Source organism: Molossus molossus, unplaced genomic scaffold (assembly GCF_014108415.1).
Source record: "Molossus molossus isolate mMolMol1 unplaced genomic scaffold, mMolMol1.p scaffold_m16_p_18, whole genome shotgun sequence".
Classification (NCBI taxonomy): domain Eukaryota; kingdom Metazoa; phylum Chordata; class Mammalia; order Chiroptera; family Molossidae; genus Molossus; species Molossus molossus.
Genome location: NW_023425353.1, coordinates 26844538 through 26862903, shown reverse-complemented (window position 1 = coordinate 26862903; position 18366 = coordinate 26844538). Strand labels below are relative to the sequence as shown.

At 43.4% G+C, this 18366-nt stretch overlaps 1 protein-coding gene across 1 annotated transcript in view; it reads left to right on the top strand.

Moving 5' to 3' along the window:
- The first annotated feature begins 6972 nt into the window (after positions 1–6972).
- Positions 6973–18366, top strand: part of VGLL4 (vestigial like family member 4) — a 157451-nt gene continuing 146057 nt past the window's right edge. The window contains exon 1 of the mRNA XM_036266930.1: positions 6973–7012. The gene's annotated coding sequence lies outside the window, so the exon portion shown is untranslated. The remainder of the gene's footprint in view (positions 7013–18366) is intronic.

Genomic DNA, 18366 nt, shown 5'->3' with positions numbered 1-18366 from the left:
TGGACTCTATCCAGCTGGGTGAAGGGTAAAATCCATGTTGGATCTTGGTGAAGGTAAGGCTCACTTTTGGGCTCTCAGACAGTTGCAAGGGAAGGAAGTAAGGAAATTGATTGAGTGCCTGGCATTGTTAGAAGCTTACATATATATCTGCCTGGAAAGTTTGCAAATGTTTAACCATTCATAGCTCTATTATTTATCATGTTCCGATCCTGTGACCATATCTCTGAAATCTGAGCAGTAGACGACTTGGCAAGCCAGATCTGGGTTTGAATTCTGACCACCTGTAATGGAATGATAGGTCAACAAGGGCAGTGTTCATTTACTGCTGTATCCCCAGTGCCTAGAATAGTGCCCTGCACACAGTAGGGCCTCAATACTTATTTGTTAAGTTGAATTACCAACTGGGCTTCTTAGTCTCTTTAAACCTTGTTTCCTCAATAATAAAAGTAGAAAAATAAAACCTACATCATAGGATTTAAAAAAAATTTTTTTTTTCTTTATTGATTTCAGAGAGAGGAAGGGAGAGGGAGAGAGAGACAGAAACATCGATGAGAGAGAACATCAACTGGCCACCTCCTGCATGCCCCTCACTGGGGATTGGGCCCACAACCTGGGCATGTGCCCTGACCAGGAATCGAACTGGCAATCTCTTGGTGCATGGGTCGATGCTCAACCACTGAGCCACACCGGCCGGGCAGGATTTTTAAGTTATATATTTTTATTTTGAGAGAATTGTAGATTCACATACAATTTTAAGAAATAATACAGAGAGGTCCTTGTAGCCTTTCCTCCACTGGTAACATTTTACAAAACTAAGTACAATATCATAACCAGGATATTGACATTGATCAATTAATTGATCTTATAGGACTTCCCTTCTAGGATATTTATGTGAATTAAATGCAATGATATAGTCATAAATGCTTAGTATAATACATGCATATTGTAAATATTTAATAATAGTAGCTAATATTTTTTCAGGAAGCAACATGTTATAGGCCAGTGTTTCTCAAAGTGTAATGTGAATACGAATAACCCGGGGAGCTTGCTGAAATGCAGATTCTGATGGAGTAGGTCTAGGTGGGGCCCGAGAGTCTGCATTACTAGCAAGCTCCCAGGGGATGCCTGATGTGAAGTGATAGGCTAAGTATGTGGACTCTAGAATCAGACTGCCAGGGTGTAATTCTAGTTGCACCCTTATTATCTTTAAGACCTTGGACAAGTTATTTAACATCTATGATTCTTATTTAGTTGCTAAATGGGGATACTTATAGTCCCTACCTCACAGGGCTCTTATAAGGCTTAAATAATTGTCTTAAAGCACTTAGAACAGTGCCAGGATCATAGTAAGTGCACTCATTAAATGTTAGGTATCGTTATTTTAGATCATTTCTTACTCTGTGTTCTTTCTTTGAAATAATATCATTTGAGTTTTTTCACTGGTTACTTTGGTCACCAGAAAGTAGAAATTTACCTATTCGTACCTAATCTATGAGAAAAGAGAAAAGGTATTGCTAGAGGGGATTTTTAGAGTTCTTCTAGATAAAAAATGGCAAACATCTGGTTCACCAGTTCCTATTCCTTGCCCATAGCAGACATTACTAATCAATCTTGATACTCTTTCTTTCTTTTTTTTAAAAAACATATATTTTTTCCTTTATTGATTTTAGAGAGGGAAGAAGTGAGAGGGAGAGAGATAGAAACATGGATGAGAGAGAACATCCATTCGCCACCTCCTGCATGCCCCATACTGGGGATCGGGCCCATAACCTGGGCATGTGTCCTGACTGGGAATCGAACTGGCAACCTCTTGGTGCATGGGTCTAGGCTCAACCACTGAGCCACACCAGCTGGATTTTTTATTTTTTATTTTTATTTTTTATTGAATCTCAACTGTGGTTTCAGAGTTCTTCTTAACTCAGAGTTCTTCTTAAGAGTCTCCAGGCAGAGCTGGTGCTCAAGATGAAACCTGTTTGCCAAAACTGATCTGGTCTAAGCTCCTTACAGATGTGGAGAATTAGACCCAGAGGTGTAAAATGATTTCCATGGGCTCACACTGTCATCTGCAGACTGAATCTGAACTAGAGCTCATTTTTTCTGTGCTCTTTGTGGACCAAGTTAGAGGGAAGAGAAGAAATGAAGAGATTCATGTGAGCTCATTGTAAGCAAAGGAACATTGGTTAAAGATGTTCTTTATAGACAGGTTAGTGCATTGAGAATAATAGGAATCTATGTATACTATGTGCATTTCAGATTGGCAGCTGTTGGCTTCCCTTATTCCCCTCTTGAAAGTATGACGTGGGAGGACAAATTGAAAAATAAACTACTTATTGAGAATTTGGTGTGGAAATTTTTTTTTTTTTTTTACAATACTCACTAATTGGGGATCCTTTAATAATCGTAAAGAGAGATTGGAAAGGCCAAGACTTTATTCTTACCTAATTGAACTCCTTAGAGCCTTTCAGGGTGTTGCATTGGTCACATCAGTCTTGCTGCTGTCCCGCCCCTGCCTGCTGGCAGCTATGTTATATACCCTGTAATTCTGCCTCTCTCTTGCTTCCTCCCATTTCTCACCACTGGACCATGGCTGACTTCACGGAGCCTCATGGACACACGACTTCAAGGCAGACCAGATTGCAGCCATTTCTATGGATTAGTCAAAGAGAATAATTAGATTCTCTTTTTGAGCAACTTGAACTATGAAAGTTACCAGCGGGGGCAAAAGCCAAAAGGGGTAGTATGGACAGTAATAAGGGAGCCAAAGCAACAACAAGGAAGCTCCTGGGAGAAAGAATTAAATGAGGAGGAGGCACAGGGAAACAGAGAGGGAGACTGGCCAATGACTTTGTGACCCATAGAAGAGGCAGAATAACGATCCATAGAGCATCTTTCTGTCCTCTGCACTTTCTTTTTCTTTTAATTTTTAAATGTTTAATATGATACATTTTAAACATATGCAAGAGTAGACAGAACAGTATAACAACCCTCTGCACACATCACTCAGCTTCAATCGTGATGAACTCAGGGCCAGTCCAGTTTCTCTTCCTGAATTATTTTTATGTATGTATGTATGTATTTTATTTTATTTTTTAGAGAGAGAGGGAGGGGGGGAGAGATAGAAACATTGATGTGAGAGAGAAACATTGATTGGCTGCCTCTTGCATACCCCCTACTGGGGATCAAGCCCACAACCTGGGCATGTACCCTGACTGGGAATCGAACGAGGACTTCTCAGTCCATGGGAGGATGCTCAATCCACCACGCCACACAGGCTGGGCTATTTTAATAATTTTAAAGGTATACTTCAGTGGCATTCACATTGTTGTGCAAATATCACTTAAGTAGTTATTTTTAATAGTGAACTTGTGAAGTCACCACCGCAAAACTATGACCTTAACAATAACCTACATCTAACCAAATTATTCCATCCCATCCATCCCATGTAGTTCCTCTCCCTAGCTAATCCTCATTCTGAATCTTTACATCAGCATTCCCTTACTTCCTTTTTATATAGTTTTATTGCAGGTGTATGTACTCCTACAATTATGTTTCATGAATTTTCACATTACCAACAGTATATTATGCTATATGCAGTCTTTTGGAACTTACTTTTTTTTTTTTTCCACTTAATATTGTCAAGATTCATCCCTATTGTTACAGGTCACTGTAAGTCACTTGTTTAGGCTACTAATACTCCATTGTGTGAATAGTCTATGTTTCGGACACCTGCCAGTTCCAGCCCACGTCTCGACAGCATGCCCCCTTTTTCTTATGTTAACCTCAGCACAACTAAAATGGCCAGACTATAACAACCATGCTTAGATGTTGCCAGAGCGAAGTTACATTAATGCTGATGTAAGGGAAGCAGTGAGATTAATCCTTGGAAAGGTCGAAGACTGGTCACATCCATGAGAAAAGGGCCTCTGTCCACATGATTTATCTGCAGAATAAGGTTTGCTCTCAGCTGTGATCGAAATTAAAGAGGAAGCTTTAAGACCTCTACACTGACCCAAAAATGAAAATCATTTAGCAGCATACAGATGGCAGAGTTGTCATAAAGATCAAATGAAATAATGATATGTGGGAACACTTTGTAAACCCGAGAGCCTTTTCAAAAATGTGCAGTTGTAATGTTGTTGATATCATTATTCATTTGCATTGTCTGGGCAAATCATTTTCCTATCCCTTTATGATTAAGGTGGGTGCCTGCTTATAAAAGTGTCCCAGCAGGACTGGATTTAAGGCACAAAGAGAGAAGGAGGGAGATGTGAATATTTATTGAATATTTAGCCTAATCCTTAGTCCCTGCAATGGCTCTTCAAAGTAAGAATTATTATCTCTAGTTTACAGCTGAGAAAACTGGGCTTGATAATATGCCCAAAGTCCTATAACTAATGGAGGTGAAGTTTGGATTCAAATCCAGGTCTGTCCCAATCAAAGCCCTTTTTCTATCTTGCCACACTTCCTAAAATCTGCCCAAGCAGTCCTCACTCTTCCCTTATTCACTATCCTAATATGGCAGGATGAAAATCTCCTCTTTATGATCTTTCTCAGGCTTCCCCCTGCCCCAGTCTAAGGCTATTGATTAACTAACATGGAATTTAAGTAAAAATATCTTCAGAAAGACTGGGAGCCTCCTGTCTTTAATCTGTGAATTTAAATCTCAGAACCAGGCAACCAGGGGCAGCTATGCTTGGGTAGACTTGTCACTTGGGTTGCCACATCTACAGTGACCCTGTGTGGAGTGGAGGAGAACAAATTTCACAAGGGGCCATGAGACCTGGGCTCTGGTTCAGACGACACCTCTACCTGTTTCAGGTCAACCATCTAATCCCAATGGAGGCTAAGATAAAAGTTAATGTGCTGTGACTTATATGTTGGGATAAGGTAATGGAAGGGAAAACAGTTTAAAAACTGCAAAGGCCAGACCAGTGTGGTTTGCTGGTTGAGCATCAACCCATACACCAAGAGGTTGCTGGTTCGATTCCCAGGTCAGAGCACATGCCCAGGTTGTGGGCCCAGTCCCCAGTGGGGGGCATGCAGGAGGTGGCCAATGGATGTTCTCTCTCATGGATGTTTCTAACTCTCCTTCTCCCTTCCTCTCTCCTTAAAAATCAATAGAGAAAAACAAAAACAAAAACAAAAAACTGCAAAGCATTTTCTCCAGCATGTTTTATGGTTATCATTCCCTCTTTGCAGAGTCCTTTTCCAGAGAAAGCTCTATAGTAGGAGACCCTAATGATGACTGAGTTTTGAGAAAAGCTAGATGGCGAGCAACATGAAGCCATCTAAAGCAAACCAGAGGAAGTCCAGCCTCTGACTATTTATTTTATGAAGTTAGCGGCTGGATATGTTAAGCAAATGTTTTCTTAATTGTGGCAGTATGAGAAAACAATGGGGTAAGGGCTGTAGGGTACCGGGGAGTATCAGGCCTCCACCCCACCCCCAACTCCCACCACTAAATCTCCAGAGAATGACAGGAAAAAATTAAAGACAGGCCTTTTCTTTTCGTGGTCACATGTCTACACTACTGCTGTAATAAGAACCTGCACCAATTAGAAATGTTTCACCTCCTCCCTTCGGCTCCTCCCCCGGCACATTTCAGAGCAGACTGGGTTGTGGACTCCAGGAGTTTGCCAAATACAGCAAACACTGGTGTGTGTGAGCGGCTTGAGGGGACTCTTTCCCCTGCGATCTCCGTCCCTTCCTTTTCTGCTCCCTCCCTTCCACACTGTTTTGATTTTCTAGGACTTCCTCCTCTGGGCGAGGGAGGGGAGGGAAGACGCTGCGGAGCGCCTGGTGTGCGTGAGCGTGTGTGAAAAGTGGAGTGGTTGAGTGTAAAATGCTGTAATGGGAGGAAACCGAGCCGCTTCTGAGTGTCCCGGACTGCAGCGGCCGTTCTGAGCTCAGGGCCACCTGAGCACACACCTCCACAAGCAAGTGTGACCTGTGCCCTCAGGTACGTGTGGTCGCCGGCCTCTCAGCAGTGTGACTGGCGTGTGTGTGGGTAACGAGAGGGTGCGGCGGTGCCCCAGGTCGGCTCCCGGTGGAGCGTGGAGCCCAGGGCGGCGGGAGGCCGCTCGTGCGCCGCGGTCTGGCGGGTGAGCCGGTGTGAACGGCGAGCCTCGGGCGCCAGAGGGCTTGTACACTCTGCCCGGTACACTGCTCCCCTGGCAGGTCCGTGCGGAAGGCCGGGAAGGTGCCGGTCTGAAGCCGAGGGCAGCTGCACCTCTGGCACGAAGCGCTGGCACTTGGCTGGCGGTGGCGGTTAAGGGGCGGCTGGTGCAATGGGTACCGAGCGGGGCTCGCTGGTGGACGTCGGCTTCGCGTATGCTGTGGTCCATGGGTGCCAGAGCCAACTGTGTGCGTGTGAGGAACATGCCTCGCCCACAGCAGCGGGCACCTGGAGCGCACGAAAGGTTCGTTTGTGTTTGTGCGTGTGTTCCCACTGGCGGGGCCTTGGGGATAGGATGTGTGGGAGACGCAGGCTCCACGCGCCCTTTGGGACTGGAGCCTCCTCCCGGGGGCCCAGCGCGGCATCAGGCCCTTGGCGGCCGTTCGCTCCCGGAGCGCGTCCGCACCCGCCGTGTAGGTGCGAGCCGCCTCCGGGCGCGCGGCGGGAGGGGGAAGGGAAGTGAGTCTCTCCTGGCGCGCTTTGCCCGGCGCCCGCCTCCCGGCCGGCTCACCTGGGCTCGGCCCCACCTGCTCGGTGGGAGGGGCGTGACCGGGGGCGTGGCCTGTCGGGCGTGGCGGAGCCCAGCGGAGCCTGCGAGAGAGCGGGCGGCGCCTCATTCCAGGGATTCCTCGGGCTCCCGCGCTCGCGTCCGCCTCGGAGCCGGCCCGGCGGCGCGCCGTCCGCGTGTGCGTGTGGGTGTGCGGAGGGGGAGTCGGTGCGGGAACGCGGGCGCGAGCGCGCCTGTGCGTCGGCGCGCCCCCCGCGCGCTCGGCGGTACCGCCCCCGCCCCACAGGGCCCTGCCGGCCCGAGACGGGCGCGCCCAGAGCCGCCCGGCGGTGAGTGCTGGAGAACCCGGCCGTCGGGCTGGCGGGACCCAGGCCAGGCGAGGGATGGCTTACGGGGGAACTCTGGGTTGGGCTGACTCGGAGCGGAACCGAGGGCGTCCTCCTGCAAGGAGGCGGTGGCTGGTTCTTGCGGGGAAACTTGAGGCTCCCGGTGGGAACCGAAGAGTCTCGGCTCTCCGAGGGAGAGGTCCAGCTTCTGGAGGGGTTCCTGAGTGGAAGTCGTCCTGGGAGTGGGAGGCGCGGGGCCAGGAAGGGGACCCTGCGCCCTGCATCCCTTTTAGCCTTGGCCAGCGGCAAAGGAGGGCTGTGGTGCGGGACTGCGGGAAGGAGCTGAGGATGGGCAGCTGCGACCGGTCTCTTTCCTCTTGGTACACTTCCTGCCCCCTCCTCAAAACCAAACCACACACTCTTCCTGCACTGAGTGCAGGCCTCGCCGAAAAACAAAGGTTTCTCCCTTTTCTGTGTTGTTTAAAGCCTCCTTTGATTCATTACACTGAGAAATGTAAATATCTTAAGTTAGGATGACAGTACTTGCTATTGCTATTAACTTAGTTTTATGCGCTTTACTGGCATGTGTTCATCTACTTAAGTTAAGTGATTAAAAAATCGGTTTCGCTTTGATCATTGGTGCTGTATGTTTGCTGGTTGTATTTCCTTGTCTGGTTAATAAGAACCAGCAGCCTGCGGGACGGGGGTGGAGGCCGCTCTTCTAGTTTTTATCAGCAGCTGGTTGTCCCCCCCCCCCCTTTTTTTTTATAAGGTACTACCGTCCGGTTTGTAGAGTTTGTATATCTTTTTCTAAACCTAAGCCTACCTTAACGGTAATGAAGGCTCGCATATGTTTCGTCTGACCACTAAAAAACGTTAAATGTTAAATTTTCTATTAGTATTTGAAGGTCAGTTTTGCATACCATTTTAGCATACCAAACTAACTCTGCTCTAGTCTCTGAGTGCACAGACTTGTAATATTCATTGTTTCCTGCTTGCAGCTAATGAAGTCTACGCATGACTGTGAGGGGTTTAGCTTGGGTATTAAAGAGAGCTTTGGGGTCAGCAGTCTTAAGGCTGTATTTATCATCTCTAAATGCTCTAATTTTAAATAATGGGTTTAGAAATACTTTCTTAGGAAGTTTGTTGTGCCATACTCAAGACACAGCTTTGTGTGTGTGAGTGTGTGAGTGTGTGTGTGTTCTGTTACATCAGGCTGAAAGTCATCTTCCCCATGGTAGAAATGGTGTAAAAATTTTAATCCCAGGCTGATCTCCCCCTGCCAGGGCAGCCTTCTGGGCAGCCTGCCTTTGCTTTCCACTTGGAAGGGAATCAAATCTTTATGTTGACCAAAACACAATACAATTAAGAAAATAATTCTGCTATAAATAACCATGACTACATTCCAAAATTGTGTTGTAAAAACAGCTCCGGTTTATTTCTGGAGACTTGAGTTCAAGTTCTGACTTTGTCACCCAGTAGATTATGACCAGGAAAAGTTACTTCTACCCTGGCCGGTTTGGCTCAGCGGTTGGAGTGTTGGCCAGTGGTCCAGAGAGACCCCGGTTCTGTTCCCACTGGGGGTATGTACCTCAGTTGCAGTTTGTCCACGGCCCTGGTTGGGTCGTGGGGATGGCAGGCAGCCACTCGATGTGTCCCTTTCACATCAATGTTTCTCTCTCTCTCTCCCTCCCGCTCTACCTGAACAAAAAATGAAAAAATGTCCTCGAGTGAGGATAAAAAAAAAGTTACTTCTATTTAATCTTTGTGCTTTATTTTCCTCTGTAAGGGCATGATATCTGTTCCAATACATTACAGAGTTTTAGGAATTAGAGGGAATAATGTGCTTTGAAAAGTATTTGTGCTATGTTATTTATAAAAGTCTTTGAAGACGTGAGAAAGCTTCATAAACACAGTTATTGCCGCTTCCCCCAGCTGATTTAGGACTAGGACTTTACCTTAAGAATTTAAGGGACATAATAATTATGAAACTAAAGCTTTCACTTTTAAATGTTCTGTTTGATAAGAGTTCTGTAAGGGAAAAATTTCTTATATCTCCTTATGGAGTCAGCCTTGTTACCAACCTCTGGTGGTTGCCAAAACAAATCCAAAGGAAGATTTTACTTTGTCTTTTCAGGTATCTCTCCTGGATAGTTTTGCTGTGCAACTTTTAGCTTGCCTCAATCAAATAATAAGTAAAATAACCATAATAAAAGTTGTTTTGCAACTTTGAATATGACTTTAAAAAATAATAAGAATTGTAAGTTCAGGAGGTAAAAGTCAAAGGGGTGGGCAAAGTAGGTTTACAGTTGTGAGTACAGAAAACAGTTTATTCTTGTATTTATTAATTATTATATTGTTTATTGTTATTATTAACCTACTTTTGCCCACCCTTGTACATTGGCAGAATTCAAATGTAACTAAAATTCTGACGCTATGTGGCAATTTTAACATAATCGAGTTGTCTGTTTTTGGCCTGTGTTAGATAAGCTGTTGCATCTGTGAGAACCTGGTGACAGAGAAAGTTTTTTTTGTGTGTGTGTTAAGAAGTTTCTGCAAGAAGGGTGAACTGAGGATGATTTGTGATTTTAGGGAGCCTATCTAAAGTTAATGAATGAATCTATATGTGGGAGTTTGATCGAAGAGACAAATGAATGCTGCCAGTCAGTTTGTAGCCATTTAAGATCTGTCCACATGAAAGCAATAACAATTTAGAAATTGGACTGCCAGATCTTTATAGTATAAACTGCCAAGGTAGGAAAGGAAGGAGTTATATGTGGGAGGTGCTGACACCAGAAAAAAATTCTTTTTACCTGGGATACAGTATAAGAGCTCTTTGCAGAGAAGAAAAATCTTGTATCTCCTGCCTCAGAGGTTATAAACAAATACAGTTGATCCTCATTTTTTTTTGTGGACTTCGTATTTGAGAATTTGTCTGCTTACTAAAATTTTTTGTGTGATTCCTGACTCAGTATTTACAGTACTTTTGCAACCATTCATGCACATGCTCAGAGTGATAAAAAAAATTGGAGCCTCTGAGATTCATGTTCTCAGCCGAGATTGAACAAAGCAATACTCTGCCTCCTGGTTTCAGCTCTCATACTGTAAACAAGTATGCCTTTGCAGTTTATTGAGTGCCACGTTTTTCTCATTTGGGGGCTTTTTTGTTGGTGGTTTGGCTGTTTATAATGGCCCCAAAGCATAATACTGAAGTGTTGTCAAGTGTTCCTAAGAACAAGAAGGCTGTGACGTGCCTTACATAAAAAAAATAAATGCATTAGATAAGCTTTGTCCAGGCATGAGTTATAGTGTTGTTGGCCAGGAGTTCAGTGTAAATGAATCAACAACAGATATCAAATAAGGTGTCTTTAAATAGAAACACTCATAAAACAAGGTTATGTATTGATCAGTTGACAAAAATGTTGTAACCACAGGCTTGCAGGAACCTAACCCTGTCTTTCCCCTAGGAGTAATGGTTCAGTATTTGCTAATTCAGTGTTCACAGAGACTTTATAGAACACAACTACTGGGAATAATGAGAATTGAATGTATTTACTGATGTGGATAACTAGAGTGCTTCCTGATGATACAATGTGTCATGGGTTAGAAGACATTATTCTAGACTCTTACTAGGCTGAGAGTTGAGATTTTGGAACAGTGAAGAGTTGGACTTGGGCTATTATGGGAAGTTTGCAAACTTTGATTATGATGCAAATTAATGTATCTCATTCTGGGGAGGTGGGGTGGTAACTAAGTCCCTGAGAGGATGAGGTACTTCAGTACTTGTGAATAGGAACATCTAAGAATCCAAATAAAATAAATGGCAAGGACAAGCATATCTGGAGTAAACTAAAAATGCCAAAGTTTCTCTTATTTCTTATGTAGTGCAGTACAAGGCTGAGGTCTTGAAAATGAGACAGATTCACAATAGTCTAAATATGAAATAGAAAAGGATAGTTCATTCTTATTTGACAACAGTGTTGCAAAATGGTGGGAATTGGTAGTCTGCTCAAAAAGTCCAGATGTGAATTTTATTTTTCCTCCTTGGACACAGTGGTGTCAGTGTGGACCCACCACACATTATTTTCCAGGGGACACTGTAGGGAGAGGGGTGAACCTCAGCCAGCAGTAAGAATTTTACACCAGCACTGGGCAGCACCACATAAAGGTCATGAAATAGGCTGTAACCTAAGTTTGGTTTGGCAGCTTAAGCCTAAATACATGACCCTCAACTTCCCCATGGTCAGCTTTCATATAGTCTGTGCATTTACGCAGTTTACATTGATACCATAGCTCCTATTGCCAGGGTCAAGATGACTAAATATCACATCCCTACCTCCTTTTGTTCCCTTCTCCCCAACCCTGGGGCTGAGGAGATCCATAGAGTTAAGTCCTGGGCCATTTTAGCATCAGAACACCTACAGTGGTTGATTGGCCTTTCATTCTGGGGTTTCCATCCAGAATGGTACCCTTAGTCAGTACAGGCTAACTGGCACCTCAGTCTCTTGATGTGATGGGAGGTGGAGATGAGCAAAGGCAGGGCTGAGTTGATGGCAGGCACCTGAGGTTACCTTGTTCCTGCTATATAATGTGTTCCACTTTGGAAGGCAAGAGATTGTTGGCTGTCCAGCCCATAAACCTGTCTCCTGCAGAGGTTTCACTGGAGGGGCATTAAACCCTTATGGGCAGGGTACACATCAATTGACCAAGTTGATTAGTGTTCTAAGACGATGGAAGGACTGCCAACAAAGCTGGCGCTCATGCTGTGGCTTATGCTTGAGGTTGACAGGCACCTGAAAGAAGCCTAACTAGGGATTTTACACACACACACATATTTTTAATTCTCTGGAAATAAGCATACAACCTGTGGGTATATTGTTCAGATTTTAGACATTTGGCCTTCAAATGAGTTTTCAATAATAATCATGTGTAAAAGTTAAACATTGGATGTAAGTGGAATCTGGCCAGGTCCTTCTGACATTGTATCTGGTATGCTGCTTCAAATTATGGCAGTATGAGACAATTATTCATGCTTGGGACATGCCTAGTTAAGGAAAGCTGGGTTAGCAAAAGATCCATCTCTTTATGTTCTATCTTTGGTAGTATGACTATGGAAAGTGTATTTTGAATAACTACTCATGACCAAAATATATTTTTTGTATATATTTAGTCATCCTCTGTTCATGACTCACAGTTCCCCAAACCCTTGGAATTTCCTGAGTGTTGAGAGTGATAAAGGTGTCTTTTGTTATGTGAATTAAGTGATTTGTGGAAGCACGTGAGGATGGGGCTGGTTGCCGGGAGAACCTACCTTGTGAATAGAAGGTTAGAACTTTCATTCCCTCCCTGCCTTTGGGGAGGGGAGAGGGGCTGGAGGTTGATTCAGTAGACAGTGGCTAGTGATTTAATCAATTATGTCTATATAATAAAGCCTCCATGAAAACCCTCGAAGGGGACAGGGTTCAGAGTGTTTCTGGGTTGGTGAACACTAGGGCATTCGGGAAAGAATGGTGCGTCTGGAGAGGGCATGGAAGCTCCCTGCACCTTTCCTACACACCTTGTCCTGTGCATCTCTTCATCTGGCTGTTCCTTTTACAATAACCCAGTGATCTAGTAAGTAACATGCTTTCTGAGTTCTGTGAGCCACTCTAGCAAATTGAACCAAAGTAGGGAGTTGTGAGAACCTATTATATTTATAGCCAGTCTTTCAGAAGCACAAGTGGCAACCTGGACTTGTGACTGGTGTCTGAAATGGAGGGCAGTCTTATGGGACTGAGTCCTTAGCCTGTGGGATCTGATTGTATCTCCAGGTAGATAGTATCAGAGTTGAGTTCTTGGACACCCAGCTGGATAACCTTAACGGTTATCTACTGCAGTTTAACAGGTTTTCTTGAGCATGACTAAGTGGAAGCAGTCTTTGGAGCCTGAAGACTAGGGCTTATCTTTAATTCCTGTGTGGCTTGGGCCCAGTTATCCGATGGCTTTGCAGTCTGTGTTGTTTGCCCCACTCTCGCCATCAGCTGATGTGGTGTGAGCATCTTCTTACCTGTCTCGGTTACTTTTCATGCGACTCCATGGCTATCTCTGGTCAAAGAAGGTAAAATATGGTGTGGTTTTTATGTGCCTGAGAGGAGAGCCCTTGCTTCCCTCTGCTGACTTTAGAAACTCAGGTTATTGCCAGATATATATCTCAAGGTGTAGGAGAAAGAGCACAGACTAGCAGTCTTTGGTTGCTGAGGGAAGGTTGTTTTTGTTCTGATAACTTAATAACTGTGCTTTTCTCCAAAAGAATTTTATGACAGTCAGCTTAAGAATAGTAAAAATAGCACTTAGTGGTGAGTCAGGAAACTTGGATTCCAGTCTTAGCTTCTCCAAGAAGTCACTTAAATTCTTGGCACCTTAGTTCTTCATCTGTGGAAGAATACTAATAATTGTATTTGGTCCACACACAGTGATAATCCAATGAGGTAATTTATATGAATGTGTTTTTGAAAAGGATGTGCTATACAGCTATAAGGTAGTGGTAGTGGTAGAATGAGAATATATACTTCTTACTTGAGTTTATAAGGCATTTTTAGTTTCGTTATATCATTTAATTCACACGCTGAGCTTGTGAACTGTGAAGTAGGCTGTGTTACTATGATTTTCTTTAAGTGAGGAAACTTGGGCCTGGAGAAGGTAAATGGCCCATACATTTATATATGTGTGTTTTTTCTTTCTTTCTTTCTTTTTTTTGGTACTTGCCCCGGGAACCAAACCCGGGACTCTCTGGTCTGCAGGCTGACGCTCTAACCGCTGAGCCAAACCGGCCAGGGCTATATGTGTGTTTTTTAATCTTCAATCAAGGATATTTTTTCCATTGTGTTTTGTTTTTTTTTTTTTTTTTTAGAGTAGAAGGGAGGAGTTGGGGGAGGGGGAGAGAGTGAGAGATGGATGTGAGAGAGACATATCAATTGATTGCCTCCCTCATACCCCCCAACCAGGGTTGGGGATCAACCTGCAACGCAGGTATGTGCCCTTGACTGGGAATTACATCTGAGACCCTTTGGTCTGAGGGCTGACGCTTTAACCACTGGTCCGCACTAGCCAGGGCTGGTCCATACATTTAGAGCAAAGCCTAGAACAAAATAAACTTTCAGTGATTCATTGTTGGTCGAATGAGTGAAAGTGTTGAAGTAGGGCTCAAATTTTGGTGAAGTCCTGGCTCAACTGCAGGAAGAACAGAGAGGATGGTCTGAGAATTGGGTTTAACAGGAAGAACGTGTTGCAAGAAGTTAGTGGGGCAGCAGTTAGGACACACTGTGGGGAAGAACAGCTAGGAGGATGTTAAACACAACTACCTCACGTTCCTGAAGATGTGCTACATGTGGCCACTAGAATCTGGTGACGATTGGTGGAAGAGCCATGCAGTGAACCGAGCCTGGTGCCATAGCTTTCACCTTGGAAACCTTGGAACACGTCCATAATATATCTTGAGATTCCATTCCCTTGCCTGAAAATAAATAATACACTTAATAATTTTGTTGCCTAGACAGGTACTCATGTTCCCTTGTTGATCAAAATGGGACTGTTTTTTTTTTGTGGAAGGCCAAAATAATGGTTGTTGAGATTTGTAGCTGAACTTGTCATTAGCACGGAATGCCCCTAAATTTTAGTAGCTTTAAAATGGATACCTGTTGTTCTCTCATTCTCAACCTTAAGCTATTTAGAAGAGCATATTATTAAAGATAAGGGAGTCTGAGGAAAGGAATGTGGGCAGGCAGAGAAAACACATGACTCGCTTGAAAAAGATATAATGAAACAAAATGTATGTACTAGTCATCATGACTAATGTTCATGTTGACAACAACCATGAAAGAAAGTGAATGCATGGAGCAAAAATGGATTTCAGTACAGTAGAACACCTTTACAAATGCACTTTGTCTTTTTCAAGAAGCATTTCGCTCTCACTTGAATGTTATTATGTCCCAAGTGTTAGCATTTTAAGTGATTATGTTTTTGGTTATCATGATCTCATAATATAAAAACTATCACAGAGATAAAAAGACTGTTGGGGTGTACTTAGATTCATTTTCCGGATGTTGCTTAATCTTTTGCAAAAGGCAGTAGATGATTTATGGTTCATAAAGGATATAAAATAAACCAGACATGTCACTCCCCTACTTAAAAGCATTCAAACCATTCAAGGGCTTTTCATTGGCTTAGAATAAAATCTCAGCTTTATCATGCCTTACAGGGGGTATGTGTGATCAGGCCCTTGCCCACTGTCCCACCTCACCTCCTGTCTTCTCCCCTGGCTCCCTGGACTGTGGTCAGGTCACAGCACTCCTCTACATCCACATGTCTAGCTTTGGTCTGTCTTGGGTTTTTTTCCAAATCATATTTGTCTCCCCCCCCCTCCCCCCCTCCCCCCCTTCATTTTTTTTTTTTTTTAATCCTCATCCGAGGACATTTTTCCATTTTTTGTTCAGATAGAGTGGGAGGGAGAGAGAGAGAGAGAGAAACATTGACATGAAAGGGACACATCGAGTGGCTGCCACCCACAAGACCAACTAGGGCCGGGGATAAACTGCAACCGAGGTATGCGCCTTTAGCGGGAACTGAACCCAGGTCTCTCTGGACTGCAGGCCTACGCTCTAACCTCAGAGCCAAACCGGCCAGGGCTGGAGCCCCCTTCATAATGCTAATTCTGCACATCCTTTACGTCTCAGCTTTCATTCATCTCCTCAGAGAAATCTTCCCCGATTACTCTAAAGTAGTGGCCAGTGCCCTGTCTTTTTAGAAATACATTTACTGTCACTTGCAATTTATTTACTATGTTTGCATATATTTTGACGAATAATTCTTTTATTCATATAAAACTCATTCAGTTCTCATAACACCCTATGAGGGAGGTAATAATAATATCCCCATTTAATAGATAAGGAAACAGACACATAGAAGTCAAGTTACTTCCCAGGGTCGCACAGACAGAAAGAGGTTGAGCTGATTTAAACTCATATTGGTATCCAAAGATTATCCTTTTAAATAGCCATGATACACTGGGCCAGTGTGGCTCAGTGGATTGAGAGCTCCCAGTTTGGTTCCTGGTCAGGGCATATGCCAGGGCTCTGGGCTCGATCCCCATTAGAGGGAGTGCAGGAGGCAGGCAATCGATGTTTCTATATCTCCCTTTTTCTCTCTCTAAAAAAAAAAAAAATTAATAAAAACATATCTAAAAAATAAACAAATAGCCACGATGCGAATTTGTCTCTCAATGTAACGTGACCCTCCATCATACTGTAAGTATAGTTTTTTTTTCTGCCACGTTACTGATCTGTTTTATTGGGTTTGTTGGGCTGTGACATTGGACAAGACATAAAATTCAGAAGACTTTAAAAAAAATTACTGTTATCTTTCACCTTATTTGCTTAGGTCTTTTGTGGCTAGATAATGCCTGGTCTCTTGTCTTCATCTCCCATCTGTTTTATTGTATTATTACCAGCCCTAGTGTCCTTATCAAACACCTGGTTCCTACAGAAACCTCACAACTGATCTGCTTCCAGTGACTCCCACTTCACTCCCTCAAGTCAAACCACCCTCCCCAGAACTCCTAAACTAAAATGTCATTAACGTGATATCACCAGCCTGTTCAGGGACTGATAATGACTGCCTGTTGCCTACTACATTAAGTGTGAACCTGCCTGGGTAGCCTTTGGCTCTTTCCTAAATTCACATCATGCTCACCCAAACTTAGCTTCTTCTCTTCTTAACAAGGACTTTCAGTTTTGTTTGTTTTTAATCCTTACCAGAGGATATTTTTCCATTTATCTTCAGAAAGAGGGTGGCGTGCAGCGGGGGAGAAAGAGAGAAACATCGATTGGTTGCCTCCTGCACGACCCCAACCAAGGCTAGGGACCAAACCACAACCGTTGACAGAAATCAAACTCGAGACTCTGGTCCTTGGGCCGATGGTCTAACTGCTGAGTCAAACCAGCCAGGGCAAGGATTTTCAGTTTTTACCAGCAGGTCTGTTTCTCTGTCCCAGCTTCTCATTCCTGCCTCTGTGCCTTTTCTCAGGCTGTTGGTCCTGGGTGCAGTACTTCCTTGCACCCAGGAAATAATCAGACAGTGAGATCCACAGAGGACTAAGAGAGATCAGAGAGGAGAGTTGACTGCCCAGGGGAGAGAAACTGGGAAACGAAACTTTTGATGTGGCTTTTTGAAACACACACACATACACATGCACATATTCATACCCACCTAAGAATAGATGTTCACAAGGTAACACTTGACTGACACTGATCTCTCTTATTACACAATACACACTTTAGTTGTAAAATTATATTTAGTCTTTTATTTTGCTCTTTTAAATCTGTCTATTGTTATCCTATTTTACATACTTTAGGTTTACAAACAAGATCCTAACTCCTTAAAAGCGGGCTTCATATCTTCCATTCTCTTCAACCTCTCTTCCAGTACTTTGCTGAACTCAGAATAGTTGTGCAATAAAAATTGGTTGATTTCATTAATAAGGTTGCAGCAGATGGCAGGTGCTTTATAGTTGAACCTTAAACACCTAATTTCTTATCTACTACCTACTTTGAACATAAGATGCTTGGGGGTTTAGATTTCATAGATTCTGAATAAGCTGATCTTCTATAATAGAATTCTGGGTCTGCTTCTGTATGCCTTTTGATATTTTTATACTTTGATATTTTGCTTCTGTGTATAACATTTCTGTGCATATGTTGGTATGTATCTATTTGGGTTTAGAATTTTGATAGTGTTGTCCTTCAAAACTACATTAAGGAGTAGAACGCTTATCAGTATTTATTTAATAAAAATAAAAGACTTTAAACCCAAATCTTGCCTGAATAGGAAACTGGCTTAGGTGAAGAGGATGTTAACTGAGTTCTTGGGAGTTCAGCAAACTTTTTCCTGTCAGTCTGTTCCAAACCTTTCTTTGTTTTCTTCACCTTTGAACAAGTTTACAAATCCTTACAGGAGATGATCTTTCCCATCTTACACAGAATATTAAGACTGTGAGTATCACTTGTTTTTCTCTCCTGTAACTCTGATTTTACTCATCCTCGCTTTTCTCTGAAAAAGAAGTTGATTCTGGTTTATGGCCAGTGCTCTTCCAGTCATTTGGAGTCTTCATTGACTCTCTCACACCTTGAGACTTTCCAAGCTGTCAGTTCTATTGTCTCTTCCCCACTGCTCCCATGATTAACGTCCCATTACCTTCTGCATGCTGCAGAGCTGTATCTTTCATATCACCCACCCTGCCTTTGGCATCCCTTTATGCAGAATGGCTCAACTCCATTCTACATGGTGCTACCAGAATAATTTGCACAGAACACATAAATGGTCGT